The sequence below is a fragment of the Phyllobates terribilis genome, unplaced genomic scaffold (genome assembly GCF_046119375.1).
Source record: "Phyllobates terribilis strain yellow unplaced genomic scaffold, ASM4611937v1 Scaffold_3__8_contigs__length_932513732, whole genome shotgun sequence".
Classification (NCBI taxonomy): domain Eukaryota; kingdom Metazoa; phylum Chordata; class Amphibia; order Anura; family Dendrobatidae; genus Phyllobates; species Phyllobates terribilis.
This window is the reverse complement of record NW_027362763.1, coordinates 404,811,825-404,835,173: the sequence shown is the minus strand read 5'-3', so window position 1 is coordinate 404,835,173 and position 23,349 is coordinate 404,811,825. Positions and strand designations below refer to the sequence as shown.

Below are 23,349 nucleotides of genomic sequence, written 5' to 3'. Positions count from 1 at the left end.
GAGGCTTCCGTCTGGCCACTCTGCCATAAAAGCCCGACTAGTGGAGGGCTGCAGTGATACTTGACTTTGTGGAACTTTCTCCTATCTCCCTACTGCATCTCTGGAGCTCAGCCACAATGATCTTGGGGTTCTTCTTTACCTCTCTCACCAAGGCTCTTCTTCCACGATTGATCAGTTTGGCTGGACAGCCAGGTCTAGGAAGACTTCTGGTGGTCCCAAACATCTTTCATTTAAGGATTATGGAGGTCACTGTGCTCTTAGGAACCTTGGGTAATGCAGAAATTCTTTTGTAACCTTGGCCAGATCTGTGCCTTGCCACAATTCTGTCTCTGAACTCCTTGGGCAGTTCCTTTGAGTTCATGATTCTCATTTGGTTTGACATGCACTGTGAGCTGTGAGGTCTTATATAGACAGGTGTTATGATCTGCAACATGCACTAAGGAAAGATAGGGGAAAGCTGTCCCTACAGTAAGACTACAATGGTTTTAGAGAACCACTTGGCCCCCACTAACTGGTTAAACAAGTCAGGAATTAACGGCAATGGGTAGGAATTGCGTACGGTAATCTTATTAATTTTACGAAAATCCAGACATGGACGTAAACCCCCGTCCTTTTTTTTAACAAAGAAAAATCGAACTGCCACAGGCGACTTAGAAGGTCTAATGTGACCAGCAGCCAGGCTAGTCTGTATGTATTCCTGCAAGGCCTTTCTTTCACGGATAGTCAGATTAAACAAGCGACTCTTGGGAAGAGTAGCACCCGGAACAAACTCAATGGCGCAATCATAATCCCTATGAGGAGGTAAAACTTGCGACTCCTCCTCCGAAAAAACCCTCCAAAAATCTTGAATAGGTACAGGTAATTCCCCTTTTTCCACAGCCGCAATGCGACCATTACAACATTTATCATAGCACTTCAGACTCCAAGACTTAATCACATTAGTAGACCAGTCCAGTAAAGGATTGTGCAGTTTTAACCAAGGCAATCCTAGAACATCCGGAGAGGGTAAATTATCTAAAACAACTAAGTCCAAAATTTCTTGGTGAACTCCATTGATTGTGAGGGGAAATGCAGCAACCTTGTGAGTAATACATTTCAAGAGAGTGTTATCAATTACAATCACAGAAATAGGTGATGACAAAGGTTTGGATTTCAATTTAAGGTTTTCCAAAAACCCTTTATCAATCACATTAAGTGTTGAACCACAATCCACAAATACCTGAAATTCAATCAAATCTCCCTGCAAAGTAGTACTCCAAGAAAGAAATACTCCTGCAGACCGTAAACAAGCTTTATGGGCATAACTGACCTTTTTTTTTTCTTATAAAAAAATATAAGAATATATAAGAATATATAATATCATAATATTATTATAAAATAAAATAATGGGATACATTAAAAGAGGCATAGATGCTCATGAGGAGAACATCATTTTACCTCTATACAAGTCATTAGTGCGACCACACTTAGAATACTGTGTACAGTTCTGGTCTCCGGTGTATAAGAAAGACATAGCTGAACTAGAGAGGGTGCAGAGAAGAGCGACCCAGGTTATTAGAGGACTGGGGGGTCTGCAATACCAAGACAGGTTATTACACTTGGGGTTATTTACTGTGGAAAAACGAAGGCTTAGGGGTGATCTTATTACTATGTACAAGTATATGAGGGGACAGTACAAAGACCTGTCTACTGATCTTTTTACTCTGAGGCCAGAGACGGGGACAAGGGGGCATCTTCTAAGTCTGGAGGAAAGAAGGTTTAATCATAATCACAGACAGGGATTCTTTACTGTAAGAGCAGTGAGACTATGGAACTCTCTGCCGCATGATGTTGTAATGAGTGATTCACTATTAAAATTTAAGAAGGGCATGGATGCCTTTCTTGAAAAGTATAATATTACAGGTTATATATACTAGATTCCTTGATAGGGCGTTGATCCAGGGAACTAGTCTGATTGTCGTATGGAGTTGGGAAGGAATTTTTTTCCCCAATGTGGAGCTTAGTGTTTGCCACATGTTTTTTTTTTGCCTTCCTCTGGATCAACATGTTAGTCTATGGGTGGAACTAGATGGACTTAGTCTTCCTTCAACCTTAAAAAACTATGTTAAGTGACGCTCACAATACTTAATCAAATGGTCAGCTTTACCACAATAAAGACACAATCCCTCGGCGAACCTCCGGTCTCTTTCCTGAGAGCGGAGTGACATCGCCCCAACCTCCATCGATTCTTCGCCGTCTGAGCAGATTTTCTGGGGACTAGGAACTGACATTACAGGAGTCTTTACCTCATTCAGCCTGCACCTCAGCCTCCTGTCCACACGAACAGCTAATTGCATGGCATCCTGCAGAGTCTCAGGTGCAGGAAATGCAATTAGCAGATCCTTAACCCTTTTACTCAGACCAGCAAGAAACAAACATTTCAGCGCAGGATCATTCCATTTAACTTCTGAGGCCCATCTCCTGAAGTGTGTGCAATAATTTTCAACATCACCTGACCCCTGATTCAAACGCCTAAGTTCTGCCTCAGCAGATGAGTTTCGATCAGAATCGTCATATAATAGCCCCATAGCAGAAAAGAATTCTTCAACAGACCTTAAACACGGATCATTAGGTTGGAGAGAAAAGGCCCACCCCTGTGGTTCATTGCGCAAAAGTGACATAACAAAACCAATGCACTGGGATTCATTCCCAGAGGACCTTGGTCTCAAATGAAAATATAACAAACAAGCATTTTTAAAGGAAAAAAATCTTGCTGTTTACCATAAAAAACATCAGGCAGTCCTACCTTGGGTTCAACAAAATGCGCTCCAGAACAGCTACTCACGTGTTGCTGAAGCTCGGCCACCTCCAGAGACAATCCCTGCAGGTGTTGAGCCAAATCCTGGACGGAAACCATACTGATCCCCGAATTACTTTCCTTTTAGTTTTTTGGGCTGGACTTACTGTTATGATCTGTAACATGCACTAAGGGAAAGCTGTCCCTACAGTAAGACTAAGCTGAATCCCTACGATGTAGCGGGCTGCCTGTTCCTAGCGAACAGACCCGCCTTAGTCCTCGGCTAGTCTGATTGAAGACCTATAGCATTAAGGGAGGGGTCCCTAAAAGAACTAAGGACTGGAACAAAAATGGGACGCCTCCTAAACAGAGAAGTTGTTGCAGAACACAAAAAGACAAACTGACAAAAGGTACTTGAGGTCCCAGAAGGACCAAGCGAACTGACAGAGAAAGGCACCGAAGCACCAGGCAAGAGAAACAGTCAAACACTGAAGTCCAGCACAGCCAGAAGGGCGGAGCTGGAATATGAAGGCAGATGGTCACGTGACCGCAAAACACAAGATGGAAAAACAAACAGGAGGGTTCTAACACAGGTGTGTGCCTTTCCAAATCAAGTTCTATCAGTTTGATTAAACACAGCTTGACTCCAGTGAAGGAGTAGAACCATCTCAAGGAGGATCACAAGGAAATGGACAGCATGTGACTTAAATATGAATGTCTGAGCAAAGGGTATGAATACTTATGACCATGTGATATTTCAGTTTTTCTTTTTTAATAAATTTGCAAAAATGGCTATTAATTCTATAAATTTCTGTTTTTTTCAGTCAAGATGGGGTGCAGAGTGTACTTTAATGAGAAAAAAAATAAACTTTTTAGAATTTACCAAATGGCTGCAATGAAACAAAGAGTGAAAAATTTAAAAGGGTTTGAATACTTTCTGTACCCACTGTATGTAATTAATTTCTAATACAGGGTCATTGTAGGTTTTTTTTTATTTGTCCACTGTGTGATTAATTCATGATGCCACTGTAGCTGCTGCCAGAGGAGTGTGAAAACACATGATTGCTTGACCGAGACAAGTGTTCATGTTTATAGCTGAGGTGGAAGAATGCACATACCCTTGTCTTTTCCAAACTGAATATACCTGGATAACCTGTATTGTTATTGCAGTCCACCTACTTCCTTAATAACCTTGGTCGTTCTTCTCTGCACCCGCTCTAATTTAGTTATATCCTTCTTATACACTGGAGCCCAAAATCGTACACAGTACTCTAAGTGTAGCCTGACTAGTGACTTATTTAGAGGCAAAACTACATTCCATTATTTTTTTTAGTGTTGGCAGCAGCTGGCTGGCACTTGCCACTAAAGTTGATTTTGCTGTCTACTTATACACCCAACTGTTTTTCCATGACGCTTTTACCCAGTGATTTACTATTTAGTAGTGTTGAGCCACCCCCGTAGTGTTCGAGTTCGGTTCGGTTCGTCGAACACCCGTGTGTTCGCCGAACTGTTCGTCGAACTGTTCGTCGAACACCTTCGAACACCGTTAAAACCAATGGCAGGCAAACAAAAACACATAGAAACACATAGAAAACACCTTCAAAGGTGTCCAAAAGCTGACAAACTGCTCAGAAGACATAACTAACACATGGAAAAGTGACAAGTACATATAGTCATGCGAAAATAAAAGAGGTGGAGGAGTAAAAGGAGGGGGAGACACAGATATAGGCATGTCATGCCCTTCTAAAATCCAAAAAGTGAGAAGCCGACACGGCCAGTCCGCTCCTGCCCGTGCCACCTCCGTGTCGCCGGGTTTGTGCCAGAGCCGCGGTGAACCCTGACGGCCAGCCCCCCTCTCCCAATACTGGTGCCTGTCTGCTGGTGGGTCGAGCGAGCCCCCTTGTGGTGGAGGCAGCTCTAAGCTTTTTAATTTAAATTGTCTCTCTAATTTGAATGAATACACTTTAAATCCATTTACAAGGATCTATTGGAGGGCAAGTCTCATGCCAGCAGCCGCGGTAATTCCAGCTCCAGTAGCGTCCACTAAAGCTGCTGCAGTTAAAAAGCTTTTATAAGGATCGAGCTCGGCTGTCCACCGCAAGGCATCCTACTGCCAGTCCCAGCCCCTATGCCTTGGGGTGCCTCCTGATGCTCTTCACTAAGTATCCCATGGTCCCAAAGCATTTCCTTTGAAAAAATTAAGTGTCTAAACTACAGGTGGTGCAGCTTGCTTAACAGCCGGGATAATCCGCTTACTAGCAGACACTGCTACTAGGCACAAAGTATTTCCTGGGCTAGATGCAGTTAAAAATTTGTAATTAGATACTCTCGTTGGATGCTGAGAAAGCATTCCATAGAGTCTCCTGGCACGCCATATATGATTCTCTTAAAAAGCTTGGGGTAGGGGTCTAGGGGACCCTTTTATAGCCAAAATCACGGCCCTGTATCGCAATACGTCACCTAGGCTGAAGATAAATGGAACTGTAGCACCCTGAGGGCTCGGTTGCTAAAGACGTATTGCACCTCACCCAGAGGTGTGATATCTCACTCTCAGGTAAGGATGGAGTGTGGATCAGGACCCGACACCTGCATGCATTACACCACATTGCCGTGGGGCAGGGCGACCAATATGCCCCTGAGATGGGCACGACAGTCCCTGTCCCTGGCTGGAGTGGGGGGAGGGAACACTGAGGAAGGGGAACCCTGTAGTGCAGGAGCAGGGAGGAAGCAGTTCCTGGGTGCATTGAGAAGGGAGTATAAAAGGTGGGCACCATCTTAGTTCAGTGCAGAGAAGTCTGAGCAGAAGTGGCAGGGAGCAGGGGCTCTGCATGAGCTCTGCTCCGGAGGCGGGCCTAGTAACAGAGGCCCAGGCCTGGAAGAGGGAGAAGGAAGGAAGAGGAGCGGAGAAGGCTCCAGGAACGAGGAATGAAGGGATCCCAGGGGTGCGGACGGGCGAGTCGCCACCGCACGCCCGAATCCACCTGCGTGGAGGGGTCAGGCCAAAGGGGGAGACCGGTCCCCGAACTAGTGGAGGCAGGAAACGACCCTCAGCTAGAAACCGGAGGCTCTGACATTTTATGTGGCGCAGCCCCTCGCTACACCCGCTAGGAAGGCACCACATAGGGTCAGGGAAACTGGCGCCAAGTTTACCAAGAGGAGGCCCGAGGCAGCCGGACAGAAGTGTTGGTAAGAAAGGCCAGACAAAGGACACACAAAGGGGGTCCTGTGAAGTGCTCCAAAGTTATCTGGGAGTTGTCTGAGCCCCTCACCTGGTGAGCACAGTACGACGTGGGCAGCCGTTACCTGCAGACGTGGTCTGGATAATAAGAACTGTGAGTAAAGGCCCTGAACTGCATCACTGACTCCGTGTCGTTACTGCTGCTGCCCTGCACCATCACCCCCATCCTCCGCATACACTGCCCTGAGGCTATACTCCTCCCGTGGGGAGTTATGCTACGCTCTGCTGCACCCACAACACCAGCCTCAGTGGTCTGCCCTGTAGCGGCGGTTCACTCTGACCGCAATCCACGGGTGGCGTAGTCGGACATTTAAACATCAAAACCACATAAATAGTTCCGCCACTGGTTTGACCGCCCTGAGCCACGGAACTGGGTCGCCGCCACGAAGACTACAACCACCAGCATCCACCAAAAAGGGTCCGGCTCCGGGTGTCCCAAGGCCCAGGGGGTGCGTCAGAACATTTTCATCACCTTTCACAATCACCAATGGGACAAGGCAGTGATGTCCTCTGTCCCCTCTCTTATACATCCTAGTGACGGAGCACCTGCTCTCATCAATTCGCCATAACCCCAATATTAGGTGGATTGAGGTGGGAGGCACCGAGTACAAGTGCTCTCTATTTGCTGATGATGTCCTAGTATATATCACTCAATCACATATATCCATCCATGCTGTTATGGCTGAAATAGATCACTTTGTTACATGGTAAAATTTTAAAATCAATGCAGCGAAGTCTGAGGCCCTCGATGTCTCCCTCCCCAAATCCATATAGGATTCCATCCAGTCCAACTTTCCCTTTGCCTGGCCCTCACAGGGTATCAAATACTTAGGAATTCCTATTCATAGAGACCTCTCCCATCTATGTTATCTTAATTTTGGGCCCTTTATTGAACAACTCCATACAGACCACGGTTGGCAAGTTAGAACTGTAAGATTCACTACGTGAACCACTGGTGTTTTGTGGAAAAGCACATGTACACTGCGTTCCAAATTATTATACAAAAAGTGTTTAGGAGTGATAAGGGAAGAATTTGTTTGTTTGTCAGTTAAACTCATTGATGGTGATGTGTGTCAGGGCTCTTTATATCACTGTAAGCAATTGCAGACACCTGTGCTAATTAGTTTGGCAGGTGTGTCCAATGAAAGGCAAGACTACTTAAGAAGGCTCTCTCACATTATTAAGCAGCCTACATTTTCTGCCAAAATGGGAAAGAAAAAGGATGTGTCGGCTGCTGAGAAGCAACAAATTGTGGAGTGTTTAGGTCAAGGCATGACTACAATCAACATTGTGCGATGATCAGGATGAAGTGTCTTGGCAATCAAGAAGTATGTAGCTGATTCACAGTACACACGTGTGCGTGCTGATAAGGGCAAATTGAGGACTCTTTCCTACAGGCAATTACGTCAGGTTGAAAGAGCAGCGGCAAAAAAGCCTTGTCATAGCAGCAGACAAGTTTTTGAAGCTGCTTGTGCCTCCAACGTCCCCCGAACAACAAGATGCAGGGTCCTTCAGAGGTTTGCAGCTGTGCATGCGCCATCCTGTCGACCTCCTCTATCCACTTCACACAAGCAGAAATGGCTCCAGTGGGCCAAACATTACATGAAGACTGATTTCAAAACTGTTTTGTTCACGGATGAGTGCCGTGCAGCGCTCGATGGTCCAGATGGATGGAGTGGAGGATGGCTGGTTGATGGACACCCCACGCAAACACGGCTACAGCGCCAACAAGGAGGAGGTGGAGTAATGTTTTGGGCTGGAATCATGGGGAGAGAGATTGTCGGCCCCTTTAGGATCCCTGAAGGCGCTAAAGATGAACTCCATAATGTATGTGGATTTTCTCAAACAGCACTTCCTGCCATGGTTCAAGAAGAAGAACCGTGTATTTCACAGCAAGATCATTTTTCTGCATGATAATGCACCATCTCATGCTGCACATAAAACATCTGCATCTCTGGCTGATATGGGCATAAAAGGGGACAAACTTATGGTGTGACCCCCATGCTCCCCTGACCTCTACCCCATTCAGAACCTTTGGAGCATCATTAAAAGGAGTGTCTATGATGGCGGGAGGCAGTTCACATCTAAGCAACAGCTCTGGGAGGGTATTCTGTCCTCATGCAAAACAATTGAAGCAGAAACCATCCAAAACCTGACAAATTCAATGGACGAGAGAGTTCAGAAGCTCCTTTCGAACAAGGGGTCCTATGTGAAAATGTAACATCACCTAGAATAAAGTTTTGAGTTGAAAACTGTTTGATTTCAGTTTCTAACAACCTGCTAATGCTTATAATTTCAAAAATGACCATTTTTTTGGTCTTTATTAAAATGAAAAGGTTGATCGAAAAGTTTGGGGGATCTAAGAGTGTGGCAACCCAGTAGTCATGATTACTTCGAATTCTGACAATATGAGGGTCATGCTGCAGGTAGTGCAGCAAGAAGGCACTTATGTGCCTTGCGCATCTCGGAGCCCCAAAATTATTTTCCGGGCTAGATGCAGCTAAAAATTATTTTTAATTTTAAATCTGGTGAAGCTTTAGTATAGATGGCCTAATAGGATCAGTGCTGCACACTGCTACAAAGCCCAAATTATTTTCCAGTCAAGATACTGATAAACATGATTAGTAATTTAAAAGCTTAAAACGGTTGGTAGGGTGATTTTAACCAATCATCAAGCTTTTACTCTCCCCAGGATGACACAGGGGTAGAAAAGTCGTTTCGGATCCATGATTTGTTCATCTTTATGAACGTGAGTCTGTCTACATTATCAGTGGAGAGCCGCGTGCGCTTATCTGTCAGCACACCACCAGCAGCGCTGAACACACGTTCAGACAGAACGCTGGCTGCGGGGCATGACAAGATCTCCAAGGCGTAAGTGGCTAGCTCCGGCCATTTATCCAGATTGGAAGCCCAAAAAGAGCAAGGGTCCAGTGACACAGTCGTGGCTTCAATGTTTACTTGGAGATACTCCTGTACCATCGTCTCTAGGCGTTGACTAAGTGTCAGACTTCTTGTCTCCTGTGGCCTTGCAAAGGATGGGCTAAAAAAGTGGTGAAATGATTCCGCAAAATTGATGTTACCAGCAGATACTGTGGTTCTGTCACGGTTTGAGTGCTGAACACTTGACGGTCCCACGGTTGGCAAGTTGGAACTGTGAGATTCACTACGTGCACCACTGGTATTTTGTGGAAAAGCACATGTAAGATTCTGCAACAGTCTCTGCTGATACTCCTGCATGCGTGCATCCCTTTCTATGGCAGGAATAATTTCTGCAAATTTACTTTTGTACCGGGGATCTAACAGTGTGGCAACCCAGTAGTCAGGATTATTTCTAATTCTCACAATTCGAGGGTCATGTTGCAGGTAGTGCAGCAAGAAGGCACTCATGTGTGTTGCGCATCCAGGAGCACCAAGTCCCTGTTGTGTTGGTGGCGAGGTAACAATCATGCTTCCTTCCTCTGTCCTCTCCCCCCAACCTCGCACAACAGAAATGTGATCAAGGTCTCCCTCATCTGATGAGTCTTCCATCAGTTCGTCCTCCACTTCTTCCTGGGCTCCTGCACCTTCCTCACTAGTTTGGCTGCTACCATGCGCCCTGGTAAAACCATCTCCCCCACCCTCACATGCCTGCCGCCTTGGTGCTGCCGACCGTCTGGACCTTGCAGATGTTAGCCCTTCCGCATACAACTCCTCCTCCTCTACTTCCTCCACCTCCTCTTGTGCCACCACCTGACTCCGAATTCTGTTTAACATGTGCTCCAGCATGTAAATCACCGGAATAGTCATGCTGATAATGGCATCGTCAGCACTAAACATCTTCGTCGCCATTTCAAAACTGTGCAGAAGGGTGCATAGGTCCCTGATCTGAGACCACTCCTCCAGCGTGATTTGCCCCACCTCTGAATCTCGTTGGCCCAGGCTATACGTCAGAACGTATTGCACCAGGACTTGTCGGTGCTGCCACAGTCGCTGCAACATGTGCAGAGTTGAATTCCACCGGGTAGGCACATCGCATTTTAGCCGGTGAAGTGGCAGGCCCAACGACTTCTGTAGAGATGTAAGTCGCTGAGCTGCGGGATGCGAACGGCGGAAGTGAGCACACAGCGACCGTGCCCTCTGCAGAAGGCCATCTAGTCTGGGATAGTGGGCTAAAAATTGCTGGACAACCAGGTTCAACACGTGAGCCATACAAGGCACGTGTGTGACATTGCCCCGGCGAAGGGCCGCACCCAGGTTTGCAGCATTGTCGCACACGGCCTTCCCTGGTTTCAGGTCCAGTGGAGACAACCATTCATGAAATTGGTTCTCCAGAGCTGACCACAACTCCTCAGCTGTGTGACTCACATTTCCCAGACATTTCAATGTAAAAACCGCCTGATGACGTTGAGCCCTACTGCCAGCATAGTAAGGAGGTGTGCAGGATCCCTTCTGCGCAGTTAGAAAGCTTGTGGCATGACCAGACAGGCTTTGGGTGCAGGTGGAAGACCGAGAGGAGGTTGAGGAGGCAGAAGCAGTGGTGGAAAAATGACATAAAGAGGATTGACGCACAACTCGTGGGGACGGCAAGACTTGGACAGCAGCCCCTTGTCCTGCTGTCACCATAGTTACCCAGTGCCCAGTCAGCGACATGTAACGCCCCTGTCCATGCCTACTCGTCCAAGTGTCTGTGGTGAAATGCACCCTGTCACACACAGAGTTTCTCAAAGAAGCGGTGATGTTGTGTGCGACATGCTGGTGGAGCGCAGGCACACCTTTCTTTGAGAAGTAGTGCCGACTGGGCATCTGGTACTGGGGCACTGCGACGGACATAAGGTCTCGAAAATCCTCTGTGTCCACCAGGCGGAAAGGCAGCATTTCTGTAGCCAAGAGCTTGCAGATGGTGAAATTCAACCTCTTAGCTTTCTCATGGCTAGGAGGAAATGGTCTTTTACTTGTCCACATCTGAGGGACCGAGGGCTGGCTATTGTGCTTAGACGGGGTTGATAAGGGTGTCCCCGGCAAACTGCCGGTCTGTGAGGAAGATGCAGGCGGACATGTTAGGTTGCCTTGATCCAAAGGTGGTGCTATCGATGTCGGACAGCGCTCAAGACCAGCTGGTGTTACCACCTCCAAAGAAAATGATGACCTGCCAATCACGCTGGCTGTTGCGGGTAAAGAGGTGGCAGGTCTGCGCCCCAAAACAGGTGTGACTGCTGTCCCCCCAGTCACAGAGGATGAAGAGGCCGCGGATGCACAAGATATGGCAGACGGTGGTTGGCCCGGCCGGCTAGACCGCATTGTAGCACACTGAGCTTCCCACTGCAACTTATGCTTCATGTCCATGTGCCGGTTCATGCATGAAGCACTCAAACTATGTATTTTTTGGCCTCTACTTAGCTTTTGCTGACAAATGTTACAGATAACACGAGTTGGGTCATCTTTATCGATCTGAAAAAATGCCCAGGCTATGCAAGGCTTAGCACCCATGCGACCTGAAGAGCCACCACGACTTGTGGTGAGAGGCAGAGTTGTGTTTGAGGATGCAGTTGTTGACGTGCTTCCAGTACTACGTCTCTGTCCAGGAAGGCGCAACCTGACCTCGTCGTCACTAGCATCTTCCTCCACCTCCTCTGCTGACCTCATCTCTTGGCTGACTGTGGGTTGACAGTAAGTGGGATCTCCGACCTCATCATCATCACCCTGTGCGTTATCACACCCGTCGTCCTCAGAGCCAACCTGTTCCTGCCCTGACAAAAAACTAAAGTTGTCGCTCCAATCAGGTATTTGAGTCTTATCATCGTCTTCCTCATTGTCTCCACCAACAGGAGTTACAGTTTGGGAATGAGGGTCTACATTATGGTCAGAACCTTCTGCGTCTGGTCCTGGATCCGACTCATAAAGATTCTGGGCATCAGTGGAGATCATTTCCTCGTCTGGATTCACAGAAGCGCTGGAGTCGACCTCTGATTCCCAGGCTATAGTATGAGTAAACAGCTCTGCAGACTCAACCATCTGTTCTACCTCATACTCAGACGGGCAGCTGGAGATTTGGGAGCTGTGAGGAAGCAAGTGCGATTTGGGTGACACCTTTGAGGACTGGAGTATTTGTGATGTTGAAGTTGATGTGGAGGAGAGCCCACTTAAAGGAGCACTTGATATCCGTTGAAGCACCTGCTGTTTTTGTGCCTCATCTGGAATTTGTAGCGATTGGCGTGGCCGTAAGAAAGGGATCTTATCACATTGTCCGCTAAAAGAAGTAGACATTTTAGTTTGGCTGGAAGATGGTCTTTCTTCTGCACCTACCCCACGGACACAACCTTTTTTCCCCTTCCCAACACGCCTATTCCCCTTTCCACCAGCAGCAGGCCTTTTTCCACTCATTTTGGTGGTTAACTAATTCACAACTCTGGAGTTGTTTGCACAAAAAAACAATGGATGGTAACCGAGCAGAGCTGAGTGGCCAAACTGTGGTATTAGGCCAAAACTATTGGCTGGGTTAGATGCAGAAAAAAATTATTTTTAATTTGCAACCTGATGGAGGTCAGTATAGATGGACTAATAGACCAAGTCCCACACACCGCTAGAAGCCCAAATATTTTTTCAGAGCTAGATGCAGAAAAAAATTATATTCAATTTGCAACCTGCTGGAGGTCAGTATAGAAGGACTAATAGAACAAGTCCCACACACTGCTAGAAGCCCAAATATTTTTTCAGAGCTAAATGAAGAAAAAAATTATTTTTAATTTGCAACCTGATGGAGGTCAGTATAGATGGACTAATAGAACAAGTCCCACACACCGCTAGAAGCCCAAATATTTTTTCAGAGCTAGATGCAGAAAATTTTTTTTATTCAATTTGCAACCTGATGGAGGTCAGTATAGATGGACTAATAGACCAAGTCCCACACACTGCTAGAAGCCCAAATATTTTTTCAGAGCTAGATGCAGAAAAAAATTATTTTTAATTTGCAACCTGATGGAGGTCAGTATAGATGGACTAATAGAACAAGTCCCACACGCTGCTAGAAGCCCAAATATTTTTTCAGAGATAAATGAAGAAAAAAATTATTTTTAATTTGCAACCTGATGGAGGTCAGTATAGATGGACTAATAGACCAAGTCCCACACACCGCTAGAAGCCCAAATATTTTTTCAGAGCTAGATGCAGAAAAAAATTATTTTTAATTTGCAACCTGATGGAGGTCAGTATAGATGGACTAATAGAACAAGTCCCACACGCTGCTAGAAGCCCAAATATTTTTTCAGAGATAAATGAAGAAAAAAATTATTTTTAATTTGCAACCTGATGGAGGTCAGTATAGATGGACTAATAGACCAAGTCCCACACACCGCTAGAAGCCCAAATATTTTTTCAGAGCTAGATGCAGAAAAAAATTATTTTTAATTTGCAACCTGATGGAGGTCAGTATAGATGGACTAATAGACCAAGTCCCACACACTGCTAGAAGCCCAAATATTTTTTCAGAGCTAGATGCAGAAAAAAATTATTTTTAATTTGCAACCTGATGGAGGTCAGTATAGATGGACTAATAGACCAAGTCCCACACACTGCTAGAAGCCCAAATATTTTTTCAGAGCTAGATGCAGAAAAAAATTATTTTTAATTTGCAACCTGATGGAGGTCAGTATAGATGGACTAATAGACCAAGTCCCACACACTGCTAGAAGCCCAAATATTTTTTCAGAGCTAGATGCAGAAAAAAATTATTTTTAATTTGCAACCTGATGGAGGTCAGTATAGATGGACTAATAGACCAAGTCCCACACACCGCTAGAAGCCCAAATATTTTTTCAGAGCTAGATGCAGAAAAAAATTATTTTTAATTTGCAACCTGATGGAGGTCAGTATAGATGGACTAATAGACCAAGTCCCACACACCGCTAGAAGCCCAAATATTTTTTCAGAGCTAGATGCAGAAAAAAATTATTTTTAATTTGCAACCTGATGTAGGTCAGTATAGATGGACTAATAGACCAAGTCCCACACACTGCTAGAAGCCCAAATATTTTTTCAGAGGTAGATGCAGAAAAAAATTATTTTTAATTTGCAACCTGATGGAGGTCAGTATAGATGGACTAATAGACCAAGTCCCACACACCGCTAGAAGCCCAAATATTTTTTCAGAGCTAGATGCAGAAAAAAATTATATTCAGTTTGCAACCTGATGGAGGTCAGTATAGATGGACTAATAGAATGATGCTATGCCCAAAAGATTTTACTTCACTAGGTGCAGTAAAAAAATTGGTATTCTATACACAGGTGTTATATCTTGCAACACAGATAGGCTACTCCACTGACTAACACACTCTGCAATAGGCCAAAAAGGATTAGCTTTGCTAGATTCAGCCAAATGCTGTGAAAAAAACTTGCACAGCACTGGCACAGACCTGCCTGGCAAAAACTGATAGGAACTCATGTAACCTAGTCCTGAAAAGGACTCCAATTACAATTAGTCTTTACTCCCACAACCTATCTATTTAAGAGCACAGACCTCCCTGATAAAAGTCGTAGGAAATGCTGTAACCTAGTCCTTAAAAGGACTGCAATCACAACTATTCCCTACTCCCAAGCTATCTGTATATTTGTGCGAAAATTGGCTTGAAATTAACAAGGTATAGCACACACAGCAACAGCGGTGCCGTCTAACACGCAGCTGCAGCAGTGAGAAAATGGTGGCGACGGGGAAAATGGCTTGGTCTTATAGGGCAAGGACATGTGACATACACTGCCAATCACACATGCCCTTGCTTGTGTGAAAAAAAGCACTTCGCTCCGTGTGTGCGCTGCTGCTAGGCTGACAGATTGCACCTCCCCACTGCAAATGCGGGAAAGAGAAAAAAAAATGGAGATCTTCATTGTTCCTGCAGAGATCCATCCCCTGCCCCTCCCCCCGCCCCGCTGTACACTCAAACTGCGTATTAACATTAATTTTCATCATTACTGAGAAAAAATCCAGTTATGATTTTGGTGCACGAACAGTTATCGAACATAACCTCGAACAGCCGAATTTTTCTCAAATTGTTCGTGTTCGCCGACCGGCTCGAACACCGCCCAAAACAGCTCGAATTTGAGATTGGCGAACAGTTCGAGTAGAACAACGCTCATCTCTACTATTTAGCTCATAATTGTACATTTTCATTTATTTAAATTAAACTTCAATTGCCAATTCTCAACCCAAGCCTCCAGTTTACATAAATCCCTCTGTAATATGAAATTATCCTCCTCTGTGGTGATTACTTAGCAAAGTTTATCATCTTCAATATTGAAATTCTACTCTATGTCCTCTACAAGATCATATATATATATATATATAAATATATATATATATATATATATATATATATATATATATATATATATATAAGAAAAGGGCCCAATACTGACCCTGTCAGTTCCCCACTGTTAATTGTGACTCAGCCAAAGTGTGTTCCATTAATAACCACCCTCTGTTTCCTATCACTGAGCCAGTTGTTATCCTCATAGACGGTGATCAGAATAGTTTGACAGTACTGATCCAACCATGTTGATTCAGGGTTGTAAGGTTATTTTTTGTGAGATACTCCAGGATATCATCTCTTAGAAAGCCATTAATGATGTTGCCCACAGTAGAAGATAAACTTATAGGCCTATACTTTACAGGCTCAGTTTTTTCCCCCTTTTTTAATATTAGTACCACTTTTGCTATGCGCTAGTCCCTTGGTACAGACCCTGTTATTATGGAATCCTTGAATATTAGAAATAATGGTCTGTCTATCACGGTTTTTGATTCCTGCAGTAATTGCCATCCCCCAGTCCTTAGTTTAAAGGGCTTTTCCCACTAACAAAGTTAATTCTAATCAACAGTTTAATTAATAGATCTTTGAATATAAATAAATTCTACATTTGGATGTGTTTAAATTTTTTTTTCCTGTGCTGAGATAATCTTATAAATCTGCTGTGTGCTGTATAATGACTGTGTCTGACCATACAGGAACATGGTCTGATCATACCACAGCTCCTGGGCAGGGGAGGAAGCAAAAGAGAGTATACAGATAGCACAGGAGGGGTTGGCAAATTTTCCTTTCTTTGAGGTAAAATATTGCTTAAAAACAGGCAATGAAATTTTTGCATGTGATATTTCAGTTTTTCTTTTTTAATAAATTTGCAAAAATTTCTACATTTCTGTTTTTTCAGCCAAGATGGGGTGCAGAGTGTACTTTAATGAGAAAAAAAATGAACTTTTTAGAATTTACCAAATGGCTGCAATGAAACAAAGTGAAAAATTTAAAGGGGTCTGACTACTTTCTGTACCCACTGTATTTGTATGAGGCTGTCATGCTCACAGACCCGAGGCCAGTCCGCGCATTGTGGTCTGTGACCTGACTGAGATCCACAGATGTCTGCATGAGCAGTCCAGGCTAGTCCAGCAATCTAAGACTAACTAAACAGCAATATTCATCATTAATGCTCGCTGTAAGCTAAGTGCTAAAGATCCACTCGTGTTCTCTTTAGGTTTTTACCTAACTGCGTTGGCATTGCCTGGGGAACACAAACTGTTGATACTTGGCATAGACTGTGCATGAGAAGTGATGGCTACAAGCTCCATGGTAGGCTTTATGTACAGCTAGCGATAAGGTGACTGCGCTTTGTTATAGGAATAGTTGCTTGTAGTCTGGCAGTGAGCTCACTGGACAGTAATCTCAGGGAGGCCACTGATAACTGCTTTACAACAGCAGCAAGAATGCTCCAGACTTCTCAGCTGTTGACAAGCCTGACTGGCTGAGAACACCAGATATATATAGCACGGCAGGAGCTGCTCCACATAGTCTCTAACACAGCTTCAGAGACCAAAGGAGAGGAAACATTATCTCAGACCCATACTGCCAAACCCCAACAACACCCAGCAACAGTCCAGGGAAAAGGCGAAAAATCTCTTCTCCAGCTCCCTGAGTGGGAGTATGTGACCTCCTCGTTCTATGACTGGGACATCTGTATCCTACTAGTGAGTCCACAACAGTCCAGAGTGGAGCACATTCTCCTGGTGGATGCTGTCAGTGTCAGAGCTTTACTCATATTAGGACACTCTGCTTTTTAAGAAAAGTCCCCAGCAGCAACCGCTGTGACCTGCACGTTCGCTGGTGCATCACTGTACACGCAGGTAAGGCCAGGTCTTCTGGAGCCTGAGATCCGTCATTAATATTGGATTGGATTTTATGTTTCCCATGTTATTACTTGTGTGTAATGTGGGGAAAATGTAGAAATGAAAGTTACTTACAAATTATGGGTTTGCATGTTATAAATAACAATTGGTGATTTCTTCCATTTGTGTTACATAGTAAATTAAATTCTACAAATATATCATATGTATACACATATATGCCAAAATGAAAGAATTGAGACAACTTAGAGAGAAGTATTGGATTATTTAAAATTGTAAGGGCTCGTACACACAACCATTTAAATCGGACAAGTGTAATTCTATGGGGCTGCGCACATTCAATTTTTGCTCGAGCCAAGAGGTCCTAGGAAAAAAAATCGCAGCATGCACGATTTGCCTTTGAGAATCGGTTGGTGAAAAAAATTGGAAGCACTCGGATGACATTCGGGTGCGATCTGATTTTTACGGACGACATAATGGAGAAAGTGGAGAAATTTTTGTTTTTCTCCACCTCCGAGAAAATCAGATCCCATCCTGATCAAACTCAGATCAGAGACTGATTGGCATAATTGGGCCGTTTTTCTCGGATGGAGAGAAAACGGTCGTGTGACCCTGTCCTATCAGTAATAGCCTTCCCTCCACAGGTGAGATGTGTGAGGCAATAGTACAGGTTTGGGTCTCTGTTTCTGTCAGTGAATTGCAACGTTCTTGATTACATACAGGGGATGAAAACCTGCAGTGACCTGATACTTCTCATAGCTGAGGGTTAGTATTCACTTTAGTCTATCCTCCAAACAACCTGGATTCCAGGCCGATGCGTTTTATCTACACTGATAAATTGTGGCAATTAATGACTAGAGATTTATGCTGCAGATGAATCTTTACTAATAGAAGATTGTCTACACTGCACCTGTGGTAACAAAATTGGAATTTTATGAAGTTAAATGGGTTTTCCAGTTCCAGAAAACCTTTATCCCCGGCTACAGTTTGTTTTAAGCCATGGCCCCACTATCAGAGAAAAGCTATAATAGAAACAAGTCACCGATTCTGCATTTATCACCCACTCCTGGTTTTGGCTCCCACTCCTGAGAAAAAATACTGACCGAATACTGATAGTGGGGCCGTGGTCGTAAAGACAAAATCCCTTTATCACCCTGCCCTGGTCCAGGGTTGAGTCTCCGAAGCTGCCTCTTGTGTCTGTTATTGTCTGCAGCGTTAACCTCACGTCAATAGCATTGCAGCCAATAGCTGAGCTCAGTAGCTTTGAGCTCTTGCTGTCAACTCGGGCAGAGCGACTGAGTTCACTTATTGGCTGCAGTTCTGTCGACGAGGCATCCTTGCGGCAGACAACAACAGACACCAGGAGCAGCAACGGAGACTCAGTGCTGGACCCAGGGAGGGTGAGTAAAGCATATGTAATTAAAAAATATATATATATATATATTGCAGCCGGGGAGGAGATGTTTTCTGGAAAATTCTTTTAATAGGTTTCCTCATGTCAGACATTGATTGTTTCCAACATTATTGACTGGGTACCCATTTTTAGAACATTTTGCTCTTTTAAGTTATTTATAAACTTATGGAACAATTAGGGGCTCACTAGTAGGTAAACGCATAATTACTCAGTGTACTTTTCTATAAATTAAGCCAGCCATGCTCATTAGATGATTGTCGGTTCTCGATCCATTGGCTGATAGTACGGCTGACAGCCTTCTCAGCTATCTCTCCTTTCCTCAGCTGAGCCCTCATGTGTTCTCTATGAGAAAGCCACTGACAGTCATCTCTGCCAGTGGCTTACCTCTGGGTGAACAATGCAATCGTCAGTCTGAAATCAGACATGTCTCATTGACATCTTCCCAATAAGTCAGCCGGCTGCCCCATAGACTTTAGAGTGTTGGCCGAACTTATCGATATCGGTGGGTTTAGCCAACAATAGTCTAATTTGTATGGTCTTGTTTAGGGTGTTGAATCAGGTATACAGCTAGTACAAAATAGATAAATGTTTTGGAAATGGTTAAAAGGCACCCAAAAGCCTGAACATATAAACATTAAGTTGTTTTACATAGAAATGAATAAGGAATTTCTTTTGAGTGTTTTCTGAGCAATTTTTCAGGCGGTTTTCATAGACCTGCTGTAAATCCGCCTGAAACATAACATCTAATGAACATACCCTAAGAGCCTGTGTTTGGCATATATGCAAAAAAAAAAGGTCCCATCAAATATCAAACACATCTGTAGGGCTCCTTTCATACACCGTAGAATAAAAAGGTGTCCTTTTGTCCTCTGTCAGGGTGGTGTACGTCAGTATACGTTTAGCTTTGTGGTATGTAAGAGCTTAGTAAACTATGCTATACGATGCAGAGCCATATAGTTAAAAACATATCGTATACCCTGCAGTATACCTTTTTTTAAAAAAATCCCACTGTACAGTATATCTATGCAATAAGATACGTCACATCCTTCTATTGGTGGTGTATGTCGACATACTGTATATATCCAGCGCATGTATGGTGAAGAGAGTCTTAAATTGCCTTATAAAAGCATTTGGAACAAACTCCGTATCTAACGGGTACAAGACAATTTCTGTGACACCTACGACATTTTTGTTTGTGATAGAATAGGCTTTAAAGGGAATCTGTCAACAGATTTCTGCCACCTAATCTGAGCAGCATAATGTAGACACAGACCCTGATTCCAGCGATGTATCACTTACTGGGCTGCTGGCTGTAGCTTTGATAAAATCACTTTTTGTCAGCAGGAGATTATTACTAGAGGATTAGTAATCCTGGTGTCATGTAGCCCTCCATATGTCTGAGCTTTGTATTACCTCTCCCCACCACCGATTGGCTGCTTTCTGCCTATGCACAGTGTACACAGATAGCTGTCAATCAGTGGTGTGGGCGGGGTTATACAGAGCTCAGCATTCAGAGAACTGCTAGATCTGCAGCGGATGAAACTGTGATTTTATAAAAAAAACAGCAAGTAGCACTTTGTGTGCCTGATTTAAACTGTCTAGAAACGTTGGATTGATACCAGGCAGTATTGTTCAGTAGCTATGGCACATTCCAGTGATTATTTTGTGCTCTACATTGGAAATACACACTGCTACCAAGAAGCTGTATGGTAATTTATCTGAATGAGCTAAATAAATGTGATAATAAAAAAACTCCAGCAGCCCCTGCTTGACCCTCACCATACACAAACGACTCAGGAGGTATTCATCTAGGGATTTCATTATCGATTCGACATCAATAAGTGCACATTTTGATGCTTACTTGTTTTGTGCTAAATTTGTAATATTTTAAAATTCCTTTAAATTTCTCTCAACATTTTTAAAAAGTGGGTGCATTCTTGGCGTGGTTAGCTATGCAAATAAGCCCTAAGGTAGATGTATGAAATGCCATTTTTTTAAAGGAATCCTGTCATGTCAAAACACGTTATTAACCTGCAGATATGAGGTTAATGTACAGGTTAATGACCTTCTAAAGCCGTGTGGTCACCGCACTGAAAGTCCAGCTACTGGGAGGAAAGGACCTTCATTCCTCCCTGCAGCCTCCGGCTTTCAGTCATAGAGGCGCAGCTTCAGTCACCACTCAGTACATAGTGAGTGGCAGCTGTGACCGTGCCTCGGCACTGACTGACATGTAGGTCTATTTAATGTAATAATCTAATTGCTTTTATAATATGCTTTAATTAAAAATTCCTTACTGGTCTTTCTCTACTCTCTCGAACTGCTTTTATTTTTACCTACTTCCGGTTTGATGACCTTTTCTTTGAGAATCACCAGTGCATAGAGGAGATTGACAGGTCTCTCGCTATGGGAGATACTGTACCTATCAGCCACCGTCAGCGTGTCTGGGAGAAGCCGGCCAGGGGTGAGATCTTTAAAGAGAATAGGTCTAGCCCCTATTCCAACCTTACAGAATGCACAGGTCATTATCCTGATTGGTTTCACAACCATGTGTTACCAAGTCCCTTCATTTGTGTGTATTGCGCTGGCCGTATACTGTTTGTAATTTATAGCTATATATGCCATCGGGTGGGGTCTGTTTGTCCTATTACAGTTTATTACTGTGATTGTTTATCTACTGTGGTTGCATTTTTTGAATATACACTACCGTTCAAAAGTTTGGGGTCATTTAGAAATTTCATTATTTTTGAAAGAAAAGCACATTTTTTTTCAATGAAGCTAACATTAAATGAATCAGAAATACACTCTATACATTGTTAATGTGGTAAATGGCTATTCTAGCTGCAAACATCTTGTTTTTATTGCAAAATCTACATAGGTGTATAGAGGCCCATTTCCAACAACCACCACTCCAGTGTTTTAATGGTACATTGTGTTTGCTAACTGTGTAAGAAGGCTAATGGATGCTTAGAAAACCGTAGAAAACCCTTGCACAAGTATGTTAGCCCAGCTGAAAACAGTTTGGCTGATTTGAGAAGCTCTAAAATTGACCTTCCTTTGAGCTAGTTGAGAATCTGGAGCATTACATTTGTTTGTTCTATGAAACTCTCAAAATAGCCAGAAAAAGAGAACTTTCATGTGAAACTCGACAGTCTATTCTTGTTCTTAGAAATGAAGGCTATTCCATGCGAGAAGTTGCCAAGAAACTGAAGATTTCCTACAACAGTGTGTACTACTCCCTTCAGAAGAGAGCACAAAGAGGCTCTAACCAGAGTAGAAAGAAGTGGGAGGCCCCGCTGCACAACTGAGCAACAAGACAAGTACATTAGAATCTCTAGTTTCAGAAATCGACGCCTCACAGCTCCTCAACTGGCAGCTTCATTAAATAATACACGCAAAACGCCAGTGTCAACGTCTACAGTGAAGAGGCGACTCCGGGATGCTGGCCTTCAGGGCAAAGTGGCAAAGAAAAAGCCATATCTGAGACTGACTAATAAAAGGAAAAGATTAATATGGGCAAAAGAACACAGACATTGAACAGAGGAAGATTGGAAAAAAGTTTTATGGACAGACGAATCAAAGTTTGAGGTGTTTGGATCACACAGAAGAACATTTGTGAGACGCAGAACAACTGAAAAGATGCTGGAAGAGTGCCTGACGCCATCTGTCAAGCATGGTGGAGGTAATGTGATGGTCTGGAGTTGCTTTGATGCTGGTAAAGTGGGAGATTTGTACAAGGTATATGGGATTTTGAATAAGGAAGGCTATCACTCCATTTTGCAATGCCATGCCTTACCCTATGGACAGCGCTTGATTGGAGCCAATTTCATCCTACAACAGGACAATGAACCAAAGCACACCTCCAAATTATGCATGAACTATTTAGTGAAGAAGCAGGCAGCTGGTATTCTATCTGTAATGGAGTGGCCAGCGCAGTCTCCAGATGTAAACCCCAATGAGCTGTTGTGGGAGCAGCTTGACCGTATGGTACGCAAAAAGTGCCCATCAAGCCAATCCAACTTGTGGGAGGGGCTTCAGGAAGCATGGGGTGAAATTTCTCAAGATTACCTCAGCAAATTAACAGCTAGAATGCCAAAGGTCGGCAATGCTGTAATTGCTGCAAAGGGAGCATTCTGAGACGAAAGCAAAGTTTGAAGGAGAAATTATTCTTTCAAATAAAAATCATTATTTCTAAACTTGTCAATGTCTGGACTATATTTTCTATTCATTTTGCAACTCGTTTGATAAAAAAAAGTATGAGTTTTCATGGAAAACACAAAATTGTCTGGATGACCCCAAACTTTTGAATGGTAGCGTACCATTGTATACATCCTATGTACTGTATGGTTGGTTTGTGCTCTATTACAGGTTGTTTGGTCAGATTTTTCAGAGCTTTGGGCAGTTTTTAATTGATTTTATCCTTTTTTGGGCTTGTTGTTATGTTTAAATAAAATATATATTCCTTTTAGGTGATCCCTGTTTTTGCATACTTCTTTGCCCTTCTTTTTTTTCAATTTTAAATGGTATGCTATAGGTTGATACCTGTATTATAGGGTGGTGCCCGCATCTTTATCTTTACACTTTAAAGAGAACTTGTCAGCAGGATTTTGCTAAGTAAAGTACACATATGGCCATATTGGCGCTGTGATACTGATTAAAACAATACCTGTGGTGAAGAAATCCGTTTTGTGGATTTTGTGTAATCAGGGTTTGAAGTTTTCTTACAACCATAGCTTTGTGCATCGGGGTGGGACTGTGGGTAGGGTCTTCAGCTCTGCCGCGGTCCT

The 23,349-nt window shown here is 43.7% G+C and overlaps 1 protein-coding gene across 4 annotated transcripts in view; it reads left to right on the top strand.

Moving 5' to 3' along the window:
• Positions 1-23,349, top strand: part of FILIP1 (filamin A interacting protein 1) — a 320,170-nt gene that overhangs the window by 55,184 nt on the left and 241,637 nt on the right. Inside the window, exon 1 of one of the 4 annotated variants that reach the window (XM_073675577.1) lies at positions 16,799-17,151. The exons of 2 other annotated variants lie outside the window; for them this stretch is intronic. The gene's annotated coding sequence lies outside the window, so the exon portion shown is untranslated. Of the gene's footprint in view, positions 1-16,798; positions 17,152-18,462; positions 18,552-23,349 lie in introns of those variants that run through there. One more of the 4 variants, XM_073675578.1, reaches the window with a different exon arrangement.